The 6,423-nt window shown below is 35.7% G+C and overlaps 1 long non-coding RNA gene across 1 annotated transcript; it reads right to left on the reverse strand.

The window, feature by feature from the left end:
• Positions 1–4,639: 4,639 nt before the first annotated feature.
• On the reverse strand, positions 4,640–6,105 carry LOC146959749 (uncharacterized). Its single transcript, XR_015035599.1, has 3 exons — positions 6,024–6,105; positions 5,595–5,669; positions 4,640–4,737 (listed from the first exon to the last, which is right to left on the reverse strand). It is a non-coding gene; the product is annotated as an uncharacterized LOC146959749 (long non-coding RNA).
• Positions 6,106–6,423: the final 318 nt, after the last annotated feature.

The raw sequence follows: 6,423 nt of genomic DNA on the forward strand, positions 1-6,423 counted from the left end.
GGTACGTATCTCGGTTTAGGGGTCACAGTTCGGTACGGTTTCGGTACAACAGACACTATTGAATGTAAAACTAAAATCTGTCTTGTGTTATAAAAGTAAAAAAAATATATAGAATATAAAATTGTGTTATCATGCCATTCATTAATTCTAGAGGAAAAAAACTTGCATTTGACAACTGACAACTATTATTTAAAAAAACAAGAAACTAACATCAATGTTGGTTTACACAGTTAATGCAGGCTAGATGCCAGTTGCTTTGGTGGTGTTTCTGGTCCTGTCTGTGTTCATGTCAAGAGGCTTAAAAGCAGCGGGATAAGTTGTTGCACACAAGTTGTCTTTTTCCTTGCATCAGTGATTGACTCGGGGAGGGCGGGGGTGGGGGTTGAACATGCGCTAACGTGTTTCATGCGTTTCTAGCGACGCATCGCGCATCCGTGAAACATCGCTAACGGACTTCTTTGTCCGGTGGACCGCCACAGTCTATGGTCGCGAGCCGCCGCCGTTGTGTTTCATTAAGAAGCCACACGATGACATTTAAATGAAGCAGACCGCTCTCCTCCTCTAACTTCACACTCTCATCACTTCTCTTCTTCGTCTGTTATGACGGTTGTGGCAGCTTTTAGGCTCATTACCGCCACCTAGATTGGAGTGAGGACACAACTTTTTTTTTTTTTTTTTTAAATATTCATTCAGGCGTATTCGTCGTGTGACTGTGTGCACCGAACCGTGACCCCCGTACCGTGACGGCACGGGACGAATACATATACCGTTACACCCCTAGTGAAGAGTAGAAAGGATACATAGTGCAAATGCGTGTGTACAATCAATTTCCTTCCATCCTGTTCATTCTAACAACCAGTGAGTCTTGTGGCCATACTATCTTTATTCAAACTACTGTCTCCATCCATTCATTTGAAAATTGTAATAGTTTTTGTGAGGAAGGAAAATTAGAATAGTTTCTTGTGAGGTTCTTCTGACTTTGACCTTTGATCACCAAAAGTCTATTAGTTTGTCCTTGAGTCCAAGTTGATATTTATGCCAGATTTGAAACATGACTGAGATAATATCAAGAATGAAATGGATGGGCATCCCAAATACATGATGCTGCAGCTTGGCTGCTGCTTCCACAGAGGTGTAATTATTAAAATTGTAAGAATGGTGTCATGTATGTATATAATTATCTTCAAAAGTTCTATTGTCTTTAATTGGAATCTAAATATCAATTATAAGATGTACAATGTATCAATCGTTTATCATAATAAGATTAGAGTGTCCAATTTTCTTCATGATTTAACATTTTCAATTCTGCTAACCCCTCCAGAAAATAGGATAATATGCCTCACCAATATCAGTGACATTAAAGGTTAGACAAGGTTAAACATAGCACACAGATTAACTGACTGAAGGTGCAAGGAGATGATTCAAAATTAATGTTTGTATTGAAAATGTAAATAAAAGACACCAGCAAGTTGTTTCTAAAGAAACTAGATTATATGAAATTATTTTTTTTTTTATGATTTATAAATGCTGATTTGTGTTGTGTTGAGAATTATGTTATGTCCAGACAAAAGAAGCATGGTATTAATAAAAGAAAAGATTTAACAGCAACTGATGATGACATTTACTAAGTAAGATTTAAGTTTGAATTGTATTATTGTTTCAAAATGTTATGTGATTTTATTTGAACATATTGAATACATTATGAGTGCATTATTTGACTTCCTTTCTCCATATGGTGGGTTTGAGATGTATTATTTGTAAATGATCTAAAAACAAAAAACAGCAATGTTTGTGTAAAATTACGACCTGCTCATAAAAATGTAATAATGAATAAAAACACAAAAAAGAAAACTGATGGCAGTCACTATCTGATATTCAGTCATCACTTGTGTGTTTTTTAGGAGGTTCTAATGGAGTTTCATCTAGTTATTAATTATCTCTCAAACACAGTAGCACTACACAAGATGGCGGTTATTTAATTCCACGTCAGCCAACCCACACGGAAAGAACCTATAGGTTGTAATATAGGTTGATTATGTGACAAACATAAAATTGGCCGTTTTCATACGCTATATATATGGTGCATATACCATATGCATCACATATACCTAAAATGGAGGATTTGGAAGAAGAAAAGACAAAACTTGACCAAGAGTTAAAGAAGAGAGAGGAGCAACAGAAAGACTTGGAACAGGTGGATAAAACTGTGTTGGAACAGGAGAAGGAACTCCACAAGCTCTGTGAGGAAATCAAACGTCAAAAAGATGAGATGCTGAAAGAGAAGGATGACATGGGCAAAAAGCTTCTTTCAGTGGAGGAGCAGACAGGAAGTGACAAAGCAAATGGCTACATGCAACTACAGAGAATCATATTGAACACCAAGGAACACCTGGAGCAGGTACAAAAAACTCAGGACCGTCTGTATGATGACACAGAGAAACTCCTGCAGAAGGCGGAGGGTGTTTTAAAGACACTGACAGACAAGAAGACTGAAGAAGAGAAACACAAGGAGAAAATCAATGAGCAACTGAAGCAGGTAGAGGCACAAAGAGCTGAGATTCAGGAGGAATCACAGTCAGAGCAGAAACCAGATCCTTGAGCCTGGGTGGCTGTCACGATTTATTGATGATGATTAAAAAAATCCAAACCAGCTCTGTGACCTTTGTTTGACCTCAGTCTATAATCACCAAACATCATCCAAGTCATGTGACCAAAGACAGCTAAAGAAATGAGCCCAGTCTGTTGCTCCACTAACCAACTGCTTTAGTTTTAGTTCAGCAACACAAGTGCATTTGTCCATGTTTTAGTCATTACTTTGTTGTCAATTCAAGGAGTTTGCTTTGAATTTGATGCATATCTTAATATTATTTGACCAGATTTATTGAGGTTTCCTGTTGGAGACAGATCAGAGTAAACACTGCCCTCTGGTGGTGAGATCAGCTCAAAGCTCAACAAGAAAAATCAATCGAACACCAGACTTTCTTCCCAACAGAAGTTAAATCAAATCAAATTAAAGCAACAGCGTGTGATTGAAACTTTTGAAGACACATTAAAAAGTCAAACCCTAACACTAGAAATGTCTAACAGACGTATGGTGATCTTCATTTCTAATGCAGTAAACTGTTGTGTATTAGGCCCATAAACAATATGATGAGAAATATATTTGTATGTTGATCAATGGAGCTCGTGGTGTCATGGAAATCAAGGCAAACTCCCCCATAAGCACTGCAAATGTTTAAATTTTTTTTACTTGATTGTTTTCAAGTCACCTTTATTTCTATCCACAAAAATTACAAGTCATAATTACTTTGAAAACTGTTCATTAAAAGGATCGAAAACTTGAAGGCAATCCATCTATACAATGTGTGTTACTTTCTCTTGTTTTCTGTTAGATGCTCAGGTTATCACATGCATCTTTTTATATAGTTGGTGTAGCTGTTGAATGTTGTGGCTTTTACATTTCACTTTAACCTCAACAGTCAGTGAGAATAAACCTGCAGGGGGAGGCATGCAGCTTCTGTGGCTATTTTATGTCTTTAGTCTGACAAGAGCAGACTTTGCACACCTTACTGAAAGTCTGCCAGGCCTAGAGTTAAGGTTAAAGGTCTGTTAAGCAAATGGAGTTGATATGAGACGCTAGAAAATCATACAAACCATATCTTCCATCCAGTCTCCTTGTTCTGGCAAGTCTTGTTTACATGGGAGTCTACATGTATGAGTCGGATCAGAGTAAACACCGACCTCTGGTGGTGAGATCAAGTCAAAGCTAAAAAAAAAGACATCATAACATTGTTGAGTATGAATCAGACTTTTGTAGACACAAACCTTAACTCTAGGAATGATTTGACTTATTATGGTTCTATGCTGTAATGTGCTTCATATTACGCACATATCAAAAATATGGTGACAAAAAGTCATGGACAAAAAAATAAAACTGCAATCACATCCACTTGGCTTTTTTGTTTTGTTTTTACCTGTCAATCACAAACAACAACTAAACAAATGAGTCATAATACCAAAACAATCAAACAAGAAAATAACGAAAGTTTGTTGAAACTGACAACAATTGGCTTTATGCACAGTTGTGTCTGACCATTGTTGTGAGGTCAGACACACCTGGATTAATTAGTTGGTCCAATAATGTAAAACAGGAAATAAAGGAGCTGGCTTATTTCAGGAAGTAGTGGAACTGTGCATAAAGTCCATTACCACAGGGAAATTCTAATTTCTTCCCCAGTTTGAATCACTCTGAAAGTTTCACATAGAGCATCTCAAGGCGCTCATCTATGCAACGTATGTCTGTTATTTTCTGATGTGGTTTTCCATTAGATGCTCAGGTCATCACCTGCATCTGTAGCATCTAAAGTAACCAAGATATGAGATACGCTTGTTTTAAAATATGCCTCTTAGCCGTTCACTGTTGTGTGGTTTTGAACCTTTAACCTCAACAGTCAGTGTGAGAACAAACATGCAAGGGGAAGTCGGTCTAACAGCTTCTGTAGCCATTTTACGTGACTAAAGTTGCCACTTTGCTTTGGGTCTCACAAAAGCAAACATCACACACGTTTCTAAAACTGTCTAGATGGTCAGGGTTCAGGTTACAGATGAGTAAAACAGACAGAGTTGAAACCCATGAAAAAAAAACAAATTAAATGTATTGACAGCTAGTGTTCTTCTCACAGTGCTGCTACAGAGTCTCTGTCAGTCCTTCAATCCACTGTTTTTGCTATCAGTGACCTGGAAGACACATGAAGATACAACTGTCATCATAGTTAAACTGTAAATATCAAATACAGTTACACTGAGACAATCAAATGATTTGAACTTCACATTTCTAAGGGTTAGCTTTTTGAAACAAGACTTACTTTCCAGTTAGTTGGTTTTGATTAAGATAAATGTGCATGGACTGAATATAGGCCTATCTGTAAAAACCTGTGTCATGAAAAACATTACAGTTAACTTTAATGAAATGATCCTTTGGTTTAAACATATCTAGATCCTGAATCATTATTGAATAATGGCATGTTATTTTCTTTGGATCTGTCTCTCTAGAAACGTAATTGACTGTTCATTTTTATTTCATCATTATAAAAACTATATTAATTTTCAGTTTGACATGTATAAATAATAAGAAAATGATGAAATACATAAAAAAATATCAGTTTAAAAATGCTTTGCAGATGACACAGTTTTTCATAAAAGCTGATTTTATATTTATGCACAATCTGGATGATTAAAAAAAAAAGAAAAAGAAAAAAAGACAGAAACATTTCAAATATGTTTATCTTCCCGTATCAAATACAGGATTAGTTAACCAACTATATTATTTATTGTACACCTTTCCATCTAATTAAGATGTGAAATGTTTCCAAAGACCAACTATACATACTTCATTATACATTTACAGTATTATATTCTTTAATATATTCTTTTAAATACTTAGAAGTAAAAGTTAACTATGTAGCAATTTCATACATTTCATTAATGTACTAACTCTAAAAAAAGGAACATATTGCACAAGTACTAACAAAGACAGAGACATTGTCCTATCCATCACAATTATAAGAAACAATACAGTGACATCAAAGAAGTACCTTTTTTTCTCTTGTGGTTTGTGACAGGAGTGGTTGCTGCCATGCAGGGATCAACATTGCGAACATTTGCATAAACTGAAATGAAATCAACAATAAGAATCTGAAGTCACAGTGTGCATATTGTAGCATGTATAGTGTCTTGCTGTCTTGTCATATTTTCAGACACTTAAGATTAATATGTACACATGTATTTTATAATAAACAGCTTTACATACTGTGTTAAACCAGTTACTCCAGAGATTGTGATAGAAATCAGACATATTGCTCAAATCCGTACTTGGGGCAAGACAGTGCCACTGGAAAATACTATAATAAAACTAATGCTTGTTTATTGGAAGGAAGGAAGCTATAAATTAACCTCCCATCTTATTTAAAGATACAAAACATACAATGTATATTTTTTGTGTTTCCTGACAAAATGACTCTCACCTGGGTCTAATCCTGGTGTTGCCATCTCAAATGAGCAATTTACAACTAGATGAGAAACAAGGGAAGAGAGTTGCAAATCGTAAAACAAAAAAAACAAAACAAAAACAAAACAATAGTTTAGTGGCAAATGTTAGTGGGGCGGTAAAACATTTTTGTGACCTGCAGCTTCATTGACATTATATTATGTTAAACTTCTTATGTTATGCTGTTAATGCTATTAGATTAAAACCAACACGCTTGAATGTCAGTAATAAAAAATATATTATGCAGACCTTTTTGTTTCCGATGGTGCAGTACTCCCAGAACCAAGAGCAGCACAGACACACACAAAATGGTGAAGATAACTGGTAAAAGGATGGACAGCTGAACTGATCCAGGATGAGGAGGAGACACTTGATCC

The sequence above is a fragment of the Trachurus japonicus genome, unplaced genomic scaffold (assembly GCF_045865225.1).
Source record: "Trachurus japonicus isolate A0001 unplaced genomic scaffold, Traja_1.0 AP031125.1".
Taxonomy (NCBI): Eukaryota; Metazoa; Chordata; class Actinopteri; order Carangiformes; family Carangidae; genus Trachurus; species Trachurus japonicus.